Source organism: Haemaphysalis longicornis, unplaced genomic scaffold, assembly GCF_048455015.1.
Source record: "Haemaphysalis longicornis isolate Haplotype H1 unplaced genomic scaffold, Haemaphysalis longicornis Haplotype H1 scaffold_633, whole genome shotgun sequence".
Lineage (NCBI taxonomy): Eukaryota > Metazoa > Arthropoda > Arachnida > Ixodida > Ixodidae > Haemaphysalis > Haemaphysalis longicornis.
In genome coordinates, this window is record NW_027526413.1 from 29,177 (window position 1) to 42,273 (window position 13,097).

General features: G+C 47.5%; 1 long non-coding RNA gene across 1 annotated transcript; it reads left to right on the forward strand.

The window, feature by feature from the left end:
- The first annotated feature begins 5,044 nt into the window (after positions 1–5,044).
- Positions 5,045–11,373, forward strand: LOC144144164 (uncharacterized). Its single transcript, XR_013317175.1, has 3 exons — positions 5,045–5,788; positions 8,223–8,303; positions 10,775–11,373. It is a non-coding gene; the product is annotated as an uncharacterized LOC144144164 (long non-coding RNA).
- The last annotated feature ends 1,724 nt before the right edge of the window (positions 11,374–13,097 follow it).

A 13,097-nucleotide genomic window follows, 5' to 3' on the forward strand; every position in this document is an offset into this window, starting at 1 on the left:
AGCCTAACAACACACGCCAGGTAGCCCGGCAAGTAGCCGCGTGTACATATCGCTCGACGCTCTCATTATGGATGGCTTTTTAACGCAGGCGCTCCCGATGCGTGAAGCTATTACGGCGGACAAGTACCGCCGGCAGACGAACAGGTGAGGCTTAGGCGGCGCCTGCCGAAATGAACGTTGCCTGGCAAGCATGCAGACGGCGAACAAAAGCAGGGGATATGAAGGGCGGCCTTCTCGAAGAAGGTGTAGTGACTGATCACTTTTTTTCGTCTGCCCGGGTTCTCGGTCGCTTGCTCGAAATTAAGAGAGATGTTGCGGCCTCATGACACGTCGCTAATCGCCGGCCCATGTTAATGTAACGATGTAGCCGCATTCCCCGCCTCCGCCGGAGCGCGCAACGAGAATGCGGCAGCGCGTTGGGGCTATTGTCTCAATCGAAGCGTGCGAGAACGTTTTCCGCGTGGCCTGCTGTGTTTTCGGTGGTTCCGCGCGGGAATAACTGCCTATTATTGAGCAGAACTCTTATAGCTCTGAAGGAACCGGCACCGGTGAAGAGACCAGAAGCGTTTTCGCTTTGTTCATCAGGGTGTTGGTGAGGACAATAAGTTCACCATCCGAAAGGCAGCCTGTCGTCGCAGCACGCTGAAGCTCTATACGCGCTTATGAGGTGCGTACAATTACGGTGTCATGCAGGAAACGCGAAGAATATCATAGTGGTTGTGGAAAGTGCGAACAATCGACATTGGCAAGAGAAGAAAAGAAGACGATGACACATTCGTTTTCTTCTCCTGCCAATGTCGGTAGTTGGTGGCTTCCACAACCATGATGTCATACCGACTCGTCCAAGCAGCCACTCTTGGTAAAATCATAGGTTTTGTATCTCTACTGCCTAATCCAGTATATTCAATGTTGCTCAAACAAAATTCTCGCTGAGAGCTGAGACCACTGAGAACACGCAAGTAAGGACTTGTGCGTAGCTATAATTTTATTTTTAACCTTCAGGGAGGCGTTGAAGGAGGTGAATGGCTGCTGGCGGGGCGAGGCCGGCTTGGTAGAGGCGGCACGCTTGCTGCGAGTCGGTTATTATGGTCAGATAGGGTTGGTGGCAGTGGGTCAGGGCAGCGTGAGCGATGGCGAGGGACTCGGCGGTGAGCGTGGGGATGTGGCGGTAGGAGGCCGCGGTGGGGAGGCGGCCCTCGTTGTTAAGGACTGCGATGGTGGTGCTGTGGCGGGTTGAGGACTGCGCGATGTCTTGGGATTCGAGCCGTAGCGTTTTTCGAGGAATCGGACGCGGGCGTTGCGGCGGCCTTGGTTGTAGATGGGGTGCATATGCTTGGGGACGGGAGGGACGTGGATGCGTTGACGAATGGAGAGGGGGATACGTTGGGGCGCGTGTGGGGTGGCAGGGGCCGTGCGTCCGATGACCTGAAGTACCCGTCGACCAGCCGGTGTGAGGGAGAGTCGGTGCAGGTGGGAAGTGCGTTGGGCTTCCAAGATTTCTGTGAGGGTGTTGTGTAGGCCAAGCTGGAGGAGGCGTGTGTTGGAAGTGTAGGTAGGGAGGCCTAAGGCTGCTTTGTAGGTCTTGCGGATCAGAGCGTCCAGCTTGCTAGCTTCCTGTGTCTTGAGGTTGACGAAAGGGCAGCTGTATGTAAGGCGACTGATGAGGAGGGCTTGAACGAGTTTGCAGGTGTCGGATTCTTTGAGGCCGTAGGTGGAGCCACGGATGCGCCGAATGAGGTGTGTAAGTTGGGTGATTGTTTTGTGGAGCTGTGGGAGAAGAATTGCGCCGGAGCCGTCGTAGTGAAAAGGAACTCCGAGTACCCGAAGGGAGGTGACTTGGGGAATGGGAGAGCCGTGGATGGTCACTTGTGGGTCCGGGGTGGGTTGTGGGGGGCGGCCGCGGGTGCGGGCTCGGAGAACGAGGAGGGCAGACTTGCTTGGTTCGACCGTTAGGCCTCTGGGGTGGAGGTAGGCGACAGTGGTGTCGATGGCTTGCTGGAGGGCGTCTTGTTGCGCGCCGCTGGAGCCACTGGTAGTCCATATAGTTAGGTCATCGGCATAAAGCGCATGGTAGATACCGGGGATGGCATTGAGGAGACTGGGGAGGTGGAGGAGGGCGATGTTAAAGAGTAAGGGGGAAATGCGGCGCGCACTGGAGGCAGCCCGGACAAGAGGCCTCCTGGACTTAGGAGGCTAACCACGCCCTTATACCCCTTCCCTTTAAGCTCAATAAACGTTTTGCCATCCATCCATCCAACCTGGGAGGATTAGAATGCTGCTGCACTACTCCACTCAACAGACAGGCTCGTGTTTTTGTGTGCAGCGATACATAAATTCCTCACGAACACACACACGCACGTTCATGCACATGCGCATGCGCACACGAACACTCCGAGTCCTCACACAGACGCACAAGCGCCTCGCAGGTGCCCGCTTTTCCACGACTGCCCTGTCACGATTTTGGAAGCGCGGACAGCCCTCCATGTCCACCCGGACTGCCGTTTCAAGTGATACAAAGCTACCGGGTCAACTGCGACAAGTTTTCCGCTGTTTTCGTTATGATCCTCCGCTCCACGGCACCGAAATCTTCGACGGTCGCGACTTCGACAGGCGCGTCCTCATTCCATTGCAGTTTGAACTGCCGTTCGGCGAGGCTCTGCAGGTGCACGTTAACGTACTTCGCTGCTACCTGGTAATCCGGCGTCAGCTGCTCTTCGGGCATGCCCTGCTGACAGTGACCGGTACAAAACAACTCACTCTGATTCCGTCTTCACGGCGCCCTGCCTTCGGTCATATACGCTCTAGATCCCCTTCACGTCGCCTGGCTCTGAAAAGCCGAGCGGAGACATCATTTTTGCCTTTCCGGGCCTGCACAAGTGGTGTACTTTATGCTTTTAGGTGAGTCAAAGCAGCGTACTGCCGGAGACACCACGCTGGTGCGCCAGAGGCCGCGACAGCACCCTGCCTATATAAAACAGGAACGGATCTTGCCTACCCCATAGCACTCCCGTCACCCATCACCATGACGTTTCTTCTGCAACCGCTGTCCCACACTGGAAAGGCTCGCATGACCCCTTGAGCCTAACCGTCCTGGCTGCAATGACCGGCAACTTTTCATTGTTACGTCGCCTCGCCTCACTTTGTCAGTCGTGGGTTCCTCATCTCTATGTACCTCCCTTATGAAAATGAACTTTTCCTTTCTGTTTACTTTGTGTCTCCTGCATGTTGACTGTGTGGCCTTTCTTTTGACTTTTCCTTTGTGTTACCTCTAGGACATAAGCAGGCTGTGTACTTTGTATAGACTGCCGGATAAACAGCCATGATGTTTTACCTTTATATGTACTATGGTAAAGACAAAGTTTAAATTTGTATACGAGATTTTATTTCGGATGAGAAGTATAAAACTTTAAAACTGACTTGCTTTCTTCTCTTTCTGAGTTCCGCAATGCTATTGCCCATGTTTGTACTCAAGGCAAAATGAAGTCAAAAGACTTTGGCCTGTTTCCCCTGTGTTGCCACTAGGACAAAGGGTGGAAGATAGAACTTGAACTTGCTGTCTTAATTCTTTTTCTGTGTGCCGTAATGCTGTTGCGTATGTATGTACTGAAGGCAAAATGAAGTCACAAGACTGACTTATGTCTTTTGTGTTACCTCTAGGACATAAGCAGGCTGTGTACTTTTTATAGACTGCCGGATAAACAGCCATGATGTTTTAACATATATATGTACTATGGTAAAAACAAAGTTTAAATTTGTATACGCGATTTTATTTCGGATGAGAAGTATAAAACTTTAAAACTGACTTGCTTTCTTCTCTTTCTGAGTTCCGCAATGCTATTGCCCATGTGTGTACTCAAGGCAAAATGAAGTCAAAAGACTTTGGCCTGTTTCCCCTGTGTTGCCACTAGGACAAAGGGTGGAAGATAGAACTTGAATTTGCTGTATCTTTACTGTAATGCCGTAATGCTGTTGCTTATGTATGTACTGAAGGCAAAATGAAGTCACAAGACTGACTTATGTCTTTTGTGTTGCCTCTAGGACATTGGGTAGAAGTATAGCTATTTGTTGCCTTACATTCTTTTTCTGGCGCAACTAAACAATCGTGCTGTGCTTCCTCAAGTAAACATAAAGTCGAGCATGTAAGCCTTAATTATACTCGAAAGATTAAGTTTTTTGGCTTGGCTAGAGATGGTAAGAAACAACGCCGATGGTTTGTGGAAATTCTGCAGCACTGTATACGTTATTTCGATCGTGCTAGTGAGGTCGGATAAATTCGCAGAATTAATATTATGAACTGGTACGTTTGTATGAAACAGTGCCCAAGGATACATATTGAACGAGGCTATTCGAAGTGCTTCCTCCCTCCCCTTACGAAAAAAAAGTGGGAGGGAGAATATATATAGACCAGAAAAAGTAAAAAGAAAACAAAAAGCCGAATAGAAAACAAAGCAATGAAAACAAGAACAACCTAAAAAGTGGCTTACGATTGTCCTAGTCTGTGTTTTCCTTCAGGGTCGTTGTAAAATGGCTTATCCTTGCAACTAAATGCTGAAGCGGTGTACTGTTTTTTGGGGCAGAGCTTGCGGTAGAAATATATTGCGACAGAAAAAAAAGGGACACAGCCAGACGAGAGCAACAAGAGCAACAACAATATCAAAATATAACCCAAGGCAGAAAAACTTCAATTAAAACACGGTTAAAAAAAAAAAAGGTCACTGAGCGGGTTTCGAACCTCCGCCCTTTGAATCAGTAGGCGAGTACTTAACCTCCAAGCCACCAAATCAGTACACGATTACGCCGTAAACCTAGGTCTAAATACTTGAGCTCACATAGTCTTGCTAAGCCTCCATTTGAGTGAATTGTTTGCCTGCGTGGATTTGACGCACGGTGCTTTTGTGTGCGTGCGTGTGTGTGTGTGTGTGTGTGTGTGTGTGTGTGTGTGTGTGCGTGCGTGTGTGCGTGTGCGCGCGCGCGCGTGTGTGTGTGTGTGTGTGTGTGTGTGTGTGTGTGTGTGTGTGTGTGTGTGTGTGTGTGTGTGTGTGTGTGTGTGTGCGTGTGCGCGTGTGTTTGCGTATGTCTGCGGGGAATAATTTTTTTATCCGGCCGTTCTGTCTGTGAAAAGCCCACAAACAGTGAATGGTGAATGCTTGGACGCTGAACAAAACACAAAACAGTCAATCTAGATGTAGATGACGATGATAATAACTTCGTTTGTTAATACATTTTTATTCACTTTTGAGTAGCAACAACTTACGACAACAAAAGACGTTGCTCGCATCAAGAAAATATACTGCCATTGTATATATGTTTGCTATTATCAACTTTAACAAAATACTATAATGGCGTCTGCTTAGTTTGCTTCAGGGGTGATGATGAAGGAAGAAAGTAACTGCTAAAACTCTATGACTGCTAGATAGCCAACTGTAGTAATAAGTCTAGTCTAGGCTAGCATATATGCAGTCATTGTTATAGGTGCGCAAGAAAGGACGTGGTTTGTTCGTTGTGCGTGGTTTTGGTGGTTTGTTTTCGATTTGCTGGTGTTACGTGAATTACTACGTGCTCCTCCTGCCGTAATATTACGTGTTAGTGCTCTTGTGCCACCTGAAACATCGTGAGTGCTGGCAAAGCGTCTGTATCGTCGCCGTACTGCGCTGCTGTAGCAAACGCACATCGAGGTCGCCATTTGACAAAATACCTGACAAGTTGTGCCTGCCTACGTGAATCAAGAGTCTCTACTGCAAGTTCCAGTCTGTCGACGCGACGTGGGAAAAATGCTGCGTGTTCTGCCGTAAGTGATTGTTTATCGTGGTGCATGTTAAAATTTTATTACGCGTTGCCGCAGTGCTGTTTTGTTAAACGTGTTGAGTATATTCCTTGGTGTTCGGCTCGCCGCGCTTCTTTTATTGTAAATTACCGGCTGCGTCGGCGCGGTCATAATGAGCTTCCAGGAGCGGCGGCCAGTATGCTGTGTGAGTGATCGACCCCCTTGCCATTGCCGGCAACGAAAATATTATGCTGACGGCCCAGCGGCCGCCGCTTGGCTTGGGTGGATTCGACGCTAAAGCTTGTTGCATGAAAAAAAAAGAAAAAGACAACTGCGTTAATGGTTGTAAAACAAAACGCCCACTCCCCGATTTTTTTTTTTTTTAGGAGGCAGTTGACCCACAGTATATTTTTTTACAGGACGTAGGCAGCTTAGCATTGTTCTAACGGGTTGTTTTCGTTTACGGGTAAAGAAATGCAAGGAGGCTGCATTACATTTGTAGTTATAATGCGTAAGAGTTGCATATACGTTAAATTTTCGACATTTAAGCATTGCTAGCAACTTTATAAGTAGTACCACATGCACAAGGTCTTTAGGCAGTGAACATTTGACCAGATAGTTGTTTAGACGTCGCAGCTTGAAAACATGCTGTTCCAGCCTGCATTGCTGGTGCAGTCACAGGGCAGCTTTCACTGTTTTAATGCAAGAAATTTTTCCACCTTCCTAAGCTCATCCAGCATCGTCATGATCAGACAGAAATTCTTGTTTGGTGTGACATTATTTGTAGCTGGCTTGCATAAATTGTGTTGACCATAACATGTTGAGCATGGGTTAAACGTGTTGATTCTTACAAATATGCATGTGATCGGGATACAATCACGGTGCGAAAAAGATTAAACAGGGCGTGGGCTTGCCACCGTGCTCCTTCGCCATCCTGTTTTTTCGTTTCGTCAGCATTTCAACTTGCCTACCCCTTGGAGGTATTGGCACGCCGAGACGTTCACCATGTGCCTCGGAGAGAATTGTAATGGCGCCATGAAGACAAAATACAAGTTTGTGTTATTCGAAAGATTTCGTGTGGTATGGTGCCCCCAGCACTTGTCCAAATGCAAACGATGCTTTATTCACTGAGAAATTCATTAATTGAAGCTAAAATTTTGGTTTTCCCGCTAAATCGTGCATTTTCAGGGTCTGCATCACAGGAACCGACCGCTCTGCAGCCGATTGGGAAACCTTCTTTACCGTTAGTTAACCTAGATGGTGCCACCATACCGTGGCAAGCCACTTTCTGCTTTTGTTTTGTTTTTACCGTATTTAAACGTGGCTTGTTTTTGTTCAGCGAGAAAATAATCGTTTCGTGAAACATAGTGCTCGCTCCACAAATATGGTCACGTAAGACACTGTTGCCTGTGTCAATTGGCCATTGTTGTCCGAGACAACCCCAAAGCCCCGCAGTCCTGTGCAGCTAAACCAAGCATAGTGCGCGCAGTATGCATCGGTACTTCTATGCTTACGTGTGCTTTCCTAACCTTTACTGTTGGCCCCACCATTCTTACTACTGTAAAAAGAATGTGCCCTAAATTTAAGCGCAAATAGTTCGTTCGGCAAGCTGATAGCCTCTGCCTAATTTGTGTTTGCTGTTGCCGCCCTCTGCTAACTGCAGAGCTGGCTGGTATGACATAGGTTCTGTTGCGGGAAATGAGCTAGTGGGTCGCATGGCCATTTCCTTTGTTCCTAATTTGTAGCTTATTTGAGTGGAGTTTGTGTTAAAAATGGTGTCAGCATGATTCTAGCAACGGAATCCTTTGAATGAACCAAACTTGTGTTTTCTCTTCATGGCTCCTTTAAAAGCCGTAACAACGTTTCGCACCCTCTGGACCAGAGAATATGCTTGCACAGTGGAAATCTGGGGCCACAGATTTCTACCACCTAGGGATATTTAATAGGCTTAGTTTAACATTAATTCAGTGTAAGGATGCTTCTGTTCCTTTAAAGTATGGCTGAAAGCCTTGTAAGGATTGTAATGTATGTACAGTGCTCACGGATTGAAACGCGACACTGCAAGCGCGTGGCCTGCGCTACATGCAGCGCCGCCAGTGGACGCCCGTGGAAGCTAGGTGTTGCATTGTGGTATACCACGAGGATGAGAGTGTTTTGACCATAAGCTTGCTGCTTCCAGTTGCCAATAAGCGGGGCAGTGGTTCCCCGCAGCGACAGCGGTGCGCTGTCAGCGACAGCGGCGTCCATGGACGGCGCTGCATGTATTGGCGGCCACGCGCTCGCAGTGTTGCGTTTCAATCAGTGAGCACTGTACTTATTTTTTAGCTTGAAAGAACTGAAGGTGCCTTTTTTGCACCTACAAAAAGAAATTCTGTCATGCCCTGTCAGAGCGAGTATTTCACGGCATTATACCGCATATTTATGGCTTGTTTACTACTTGAACTTCCATTTTTTACAGGGCCAGGTGTTTGACATGGAGGATGTACGTTGTGAGCTACCAGAAGAATTGGCTTCCTCCTGTTTCTATCCTGCACGACCTGTAAGTGGAGTTCATTACGGCTGTGAAATGCATGAAAATCTTCATTTTGAAGGCTGAGAGAACATGAAAACATAGAAAACCATTGTGGCATTCTTGTGGTACCTTAGTGATATTAAGACATAAGAACATTGCAGAGATGGGGCAAAAAATAAGGAACCGATGAGGGTGAGAAACTTCCTGGTACCTTTCTTATTTTTTTTGTCGCATCAGGGCTGCGTCCTTGCTCCATGAATTAATTAATAACGACTTTGTCACCCTTGTTCACTGTGGTAGTTGCCTGGTACCCACAGACAGTGTGTGGGGATTTTTCTTCTACCGCCTATTACAGATGAACTAGATCTTTAGACTTCTACTCAAAAGTCATATTATGGATTACATTACATGAGTGAAACAATTCCATGCACCCAGAAATAGAATTTAGGTGAATTCACTTCAATGCCCTAGATGCAACTTGTGCCTAGCAGTGAAAAGGGTGTATTGCGTGCCTTTTTGCCACTGTGTTTCATGTAGTGTAATGAGTCTCACTGGCCATCGTAGCCCCCCCCCCCCCGAACAGCTATTTACTCTAGCAAATATAATGATGGTCCTAATTGTAGAAGGGTACCCTCCGCGGTGGCTCAGTGGCTAAGGCGTTGCGCTGCTGAGCACGAGGTCGCGGGATCGATTCCCGGCCGCGGCGGCTGCTTTTCTGATGGAGGCGAAAAGCAAAAACGCCCGTGTGTACGAGATTTCGGCGCACGATAAAGATCCCCAGGTGGTCAAAATTAATCCGGAGCCCTCCACTACGGCGCACCTCATCGCCTGCGTTGCGTCGGCGCGTTAAACCCTACAATCAATCAATTGTAAAAGGGTACTCAGCAATTGAAGAAAGAGCTGTGGGGGGTTCTGGTTTGTGTATCAGACTTTGTTTGGAATATTGTTATGTAGCCACGGATAATGCAGGGTTTTTGTAAAAATATAGATTATCGGAGCAAACTTGTGCTCCGCAGTAAACATAAAAAAACACAAACCTCGAAGGAGTCAGCAAAGGGACGTGCATGGATGAGCGTTGGCGAATTGAATGCTGCAGGGTTTCTTTTGCACTCATTCATTTAGATCGAGAACATTTTCAATAAAAAACAGGAAAAGCTAGGATAGGGATCGCAAAGCAACACCCTTTCCATATCAAACAGGACTGCTGGTGCAGCATACAAAGGAAAAAGGGGAAACAGACGGTTCCCTTAAAAAAGGATAAGATTGCAGGGTGTGGCCAGGTGCTTGTAACAAAACATTTTGTAAACAAATCAAATGGCGTGGTTGGGGGCAATATTATGATGTTTATAGTAGGAAAAACCTGCATTATTTCCGAACAGTATGAATCCTCTGTGTGCAAACATATGCAAAAATGCTTGTGTGTTTTTAGCATTTGAGTGCACGTTACAGAGTAGTCGGCTCAAGTTACTGCGGTAGCTGTCCTCATTGCTGGTAAGCATAAACCCTGAAATTAAATTTGCTGTATTCGACCGCTTTAACCCTTTCACTGTCACTGATGTCCTGGTTTGTCTTCGAATTTCTCCTCCACGGTGTCACTGACATACTGGTGCGTTTTCTGTTGTGCGTTGAAAAATTCGTGCCATGGTGCAAAGTTGGCGCACCTGCACTGTTTGTGCTATCTGTCAAATCTTTCTAGTAGCTTGTATTTTCACAAAGTACAGAGCGACCACGCCCAGCTTTCGCTGCTTGGGGGTCACTCCGTGCACTGTACATCTGTTGGGATGAGTGACCACGTGGCACGCGTGCAATGATGGGTGCAAGTGTGCTATCCACCACGTTTTTCTAGGGTTGTTTTTTATTTCTGTTCCTGTGTCTGCTACCCATCGACACAAGGAAATATAAGAAGTGAGGAGCCAACCTAGAGGTTGGTCAGTTCATGGTGATGTACATTTTGCTTTTTGTAAGCAAGCACAGACATACAAACTAGACAATGCAAGTGCTGTCTCGTAAACGAAATGCACAATAAAACTGCTGCCTTTATAGGTTCCAAAGAACGCGTAGACACAAGCAACTACTTATGATGACGACTGATCAATGCCTGTCTTAGCATGTTCATGCAATTTTATGTTGCCTTCCCTGCCCCCCCCCCCATATTGCTTTGTTCCCACAGTGCTGCTGGAATAATCTCATCTCAAATGTTCTTGCGAGGCTGTATAAATGCCCGTCATGAGGCCATGAATCTAAACAGTACTTAGTTCTGGGTTGTGTTGCCTATGTAACAGTATGTCATATTTGATGTTCGTAAGCTCATTAGTTAATTTATGTGGTCTAAATTTTGTGGCTAATTTTGCAACCTAGAAGTTGTACCTTCTCTTTCAGGATACTTGGTTCAGTTTTGTATGGGAACACTCCTTTATATTTATAAGCATAACCAGCAAATGTTTGAGACGTGTTTGTTTAAACCCCTTCATATGCTATCAATGCGTTTGTCATTTCAGGTTCAAGCGTGGCAGTGGCTATCCCGTCCTGTGAGGGGTGAAGATGAGGCGACACCTGGTGTGGCAGGCGGCAGCAGCACGTATGGATCCAACCTGAATAAAATAGTCAGGTTTGCAAGAGTCGTGTGATTCATGTGATTTTCGTCAGCTTGCTCTTACAGAAACAGCTGCAGCATGAAACAGTGACTGTGGAGCTGGCTGACATTTTCTACATGCAGCTGGCTGTTGGGCGCTGTTATTTGACAGCATGCAAAGGGCACTCAAAAGGTGGAAGCTTGTGGGATACTTAGAGGACGGAAACATAAAGGATTCTTGGAGGACGCAGAAAGTCGGTGGCGAAATTTCAATACAGGGGACACACAAGGGACGAATGCGGTCTGTTGCCTTCAAGACATATAGGGGACACACAAAGGCCGTATGGTGTCTGTGTTGCCTTTGGGAGATAGACTGGACGCATGGAGGACGGAAACACACGGGACACTTGGAGTACGCAGAAAGTCGGTGGCGAAATTCCAACACAGAGGAAACACACAGGACGCACGCAGTCTGTTTCCTTCGGGACGCAGACTGTCTTTTGACTGGACATAGAAATTTTCATAAGGGCTGCACTGTCAGTTTTCTGTCTGCTTGTCGCCGACGGCACACCACTTCTTCCAGATTAATTTGCTCATGGCCTCGCCATCTTTCCTTCGCCGTGGTCCAATATCCTCTTCTACCTGTTTCCTGCCATGTGCCAGACGAATTCATGCTGGCATTCCCAACCAGCGTTCGATTCTGCGTCGTTATCATCAGCGCTGTTGTAGTTAGAACCTTTTATTCATAACGCTAAAGCCGGAGGCCTCGTGGGACCGTTTGGATTTGGAGCGAAGGGGGGAGGTTGGAGGATTCAAGGATCAAAGGGGTTCGTCATGAGTTCATGGTCATCGAGAGCGGCATGAAGTTTTTCACAGGAGGGCATGCAGCACAGAATGCTCTATTCATTGGTGTAGGTCACCGCTATATAACTCGCGCTATGCAGTTCTTAGTGGCGAACTGTGTAATCAGGTTGACGGTGTGTTAATCTAATGTGAGGGGATCGATGTGGGTTGAGGGATCTGGGTGTGATTAAGTGAAATTCTGGTATCGGGGGAATTCGGGGCATATCCAGACCAGGTGGTGTAAATCAGCTTTGGCGGCTTGCTTACAATATGAACATTTCGAATTGATGTGGGGGTAGTACCATTTTCTAGTTGTTTCCGGTGAAAATGATGCCCCATGCATAGAACTTGTTAATAAATATTTCTGGGGTTATTGTAAGGCAAGTTTGGTTCGAAACCTGATCCCTCGACGTAAGTTGCGTGGGCCGGAGTTTCTTTTCGTGTTTGTACCAGTGTATGCAGACGGCTGTGGGTATGGTGGCATTTTCGGTCGTGTCGAAGCATTCAGGAAGTTCTGAAGCCTGGGGGACTGCAGGGTCGGCGGAGGAGAGAAAAGAACAAGCCTCCTGCGCAGCTTCGTGGGCTGCTGAATACCGGGTGCCACCGAATCATGGCCAGGAGTATTTGGATGCCATAAAGTTGTAGGGCCATTGTTTTTCTGATAATGTTGTATACTGAAGGGTGCGTTGAACATGGTCGTCGAAGTTCTTGAAATCCTTCGTAGGAATCGGTTAATAATCTGATCTTTTTTGTATGGTTTGATGATCGTCGTCCATAAGGTAGTCAAGAGCATGGGTAATTGCGAGTAGTTCTGTTTCCGTGGGTGTGACAGTAATTTTGACGTACCGGGCTTCCGCAATATATCGTTCATCTGGGGAAACCCAGGCAGTTCGTACATTTGATGGTGTCAGACTGGCATCAGTATAAACATCGATTTCATCGGATTTTTTTGTGACTGACTAGTCTGTAACAACATTTGTGTCTTGAAGCGGCCGCTGTGCAGGTGACGGGGTGGGCGGTCGTTGGTTTGGTAAGGAGAGGTCGTTGCCACGGAGGGATGGGTCTAAGAAAATCGTGTATGGGGATGCGATCTTGCTTATCCCAGGCCGCGAGTGTGGCACCTTGATGAGTAAGTTTCCACTTGAAGTTGTATTGGTCGGGGTGCTCTTCAATGATTATTACTGCGAAGCAGTATACCTCTACCAGCCAAGGGTTCTGTCGCGACCGTCGGCACCAACAGAAAACTCCCGCGATTAAATAAAAGAAATTACTGGCACCCACAGCAATCGAACCTGGACCCGAATATTGTAACGGAGCGACAGCCCGTCTTCCTACCGACTAAGATAGGCCCACACGAGGAGACGGGGAGACAGAGGGTGCTCTCAACGAGCACATCAGCGGGTCTA